The following is a 2,538-nucleotide window of genomic DNA, read 5'->3' as shown; positions in this document are numbered from 1 at the left end:
AGGTTGCAATGGGTCAGCCATGTCAGGAGAGTGGAAGGATACGCTATCCCTTAAGTATTTGGTACAGTGAGATTTGAGATGGCTCTAGAAAGCAGGATCACCCTCTATGGTAGTACTACAGTGTTTGCAAAAATTATATGAAGTCATTCAATATCAACATAGAACGCTGGGGGAAGCACGTAATTGGAATCCTGTCCAATTTGGAGGGAACATCTGGCACAGGGGGCAGCTCAGCATGAAGCAGGTTTGATTCAGAGGATGGAAGCAAAGTGGAAAAAAAGAAAGCAGCATGCTGTAAATTTGGGCCCCAAATTAGACAACATAAGGATCTGTGAAACTTACAACAAGCTGTTTCACTCTCGAATTAGGGCTGTCAGCCAGAAATGGATTCATCAAGCATCTGACTAGACCTCTTAAGTGTACACCATGATCCAAAGGATCAGTGGTTGACTACTACTGTATCTGTGTGAGTATCTAACTATATGGTTACTGATTTCTTATGCTGGTTCTTGTTCTTTATAATAAATCCTTGTTATCTTTTTACAAACTACTTGATGTCAATGATACTTGTTTCCAGACTATCTGACTATATAGGCTAGCCCATTCCAAGGAAAGGGAGATCCATCTTTTCTGAGCATGCGACTGGACAAGGGTATGACCCTTTTAGCTAGCAAAATCCCTTCTGCTAATGGCTGGCAAGGCCTGAGTGAGACAGGTACGGCTGAGGCACCACAGGCCAAAGAGCTGGCGTTTGGCAGACTTCAGGTGGTTGTCAGTGGTCGAGCAGCTGGCAGCAGAAAGGGGAATGGGACAGAAGGACACCCCACTATGGGGAATCACTCCAGAAGTATGTCTCAAGAGGGCATCCAGGCTGCATCTGGGGCCAGGGTGTGTTACACAGGGAAAGTTTTGCTCAGCTTCCTTGGAGCTGTTCTGCCTTTTGGAGAATGCCAGAACACAGAGCTTATATCATATCCCTTTTCAACTTAGCCAGACACAGTGAGGGACACAGAATGGTTTACATGGAACTGTTATGTTGACAATGTTTCCTAAAAATTTTTTCTTTGCTGGGGAAAATCAGGCAAATTGTTATGGCCTCTTTGCCCCTCCTGAACAAAACAAAAGTGTGATACAAAGACCTTGTTCCCTTTGATCAGCTTAGGGGAAAATACAATATTTAGGATCAGATTCTTCTCTCACTTAAAACAGCATCAGCCCAGAGAAATTCCACTGAAATGAACTGCTCTATTGCTGATGTAAATGAGAGGAGACTTGGGGAGCCTTTAGATATAAGCACAACAACACTTTACAGTTTTGTGGATTATAAATATTAACACTTTACACAGGTCAGACGGCACACCAGCTTGCCTGGCCAGCAGCACAAAAGGGAGGTTATCATAGTGAGGTTATCGTCCTAGAGTCCACACTAGGGCTGTGCAAAGTTTCGCTGGGTGTTTCATTTCGAAGCTGTTTGGACACGTTTCGAGCTTGAAACAGCAAAATCAAAATGAAACAAAAGGCTTCAAAACAGCCTTGAAATGAAACGAGGGCACTTGAAACATTTTGAAAGTTTCAAAACATTTCGAGTTTCAAAGCCAGGCTTACTTGGGGTTAGCGCTGGTCCCAGGAGGCAGTGGCAGCCTCCTGTCATCCGGTGCACAGATGCAGGGGCTTGCATCCCCGGGAGGGCTGCAGGGCTGTGCCAGACTCCTCCCAAGGGGTGTGAGCCACCAGATCTGTGCACCAGATGAGTGGGAGCTGCTGCTGCCGCCTGGGGCTGGCAGACAATATACAAGAGTAAGACTTCATTTTGAGCTATTATGCAATCACCTCTATATACATGATGCAATTACACACAAATCAGGACAAAAATATATGTTTTAAATACAATTAAAATATGTTATTGTGGGTGTTTGATTTTTAGTGTATAATCTGGGATATTTTCCAGTTCCAAGAAGGCAAACCCCCTTCCCAAATGGAGTACTTCTAGGGTGAGGGGAGGGACTTCCAGTGGCAAAGGTCAGGGGTTAGAGGGTGGGACTTCCAGTCCCAAGATGGTGACCAGCGGGTGGGGCACCTGTCACAAGGCGGGGCTACCCTTGCAGCTCTCGACAGCTCACCAAAACTCATTAAGAGGCCCTCCAGCTGAAATAATCACCCAGCCCTGCTGCAGGGTGACATGTAGACACACCATTAGAAACTGCTATCAAAGAGAAAAGGTTGCAATGGGTCAGCCATGTCAGGAGAGTGGAAGGATACGCTATCCCTTAAGTATTTGGTACAGTGAGATTTGAGATGGCTCTAGAAAGCAGGATCACCCTCTATGGTAGTACTACAGTGTTTGCAAAAATTATATGAAGTCATTCAATATCAACATAGAACGCTGGGGGAAGCACGTAATTGGAATCCTGTCCAATTTGGAGGGAACATCTGGCACAGGGGGCAGCTCAGCATGAAGCAGGTTTGATTCAGAGGATGGAAGCAAAGTGGAAAAAAAGAAAGCAGCATGCTGTAAATTTGGGCCCCAAATTAGACAAC

This window comes from Alligator sinensis, unplaced genomic scaffold, assembly GCF_000455745.1.
Source record: "Alligator sinensis unplaced genomic scaffold, ASM45574v1 scaffold983_1, whole genome shotgun sequence".
In the NCBI taxonomy this organism is placed as follows: domain Eukaryota; kingdom Metazoa; phylum Chordata; order Crocodylia; family Alligatoridae; genus Alligator; species Alligator sinensis.
The sequence above is the reverse complement of the archived record's forward strand: the minus strand, read 5'-3'. Positions refer to the sequence as shown.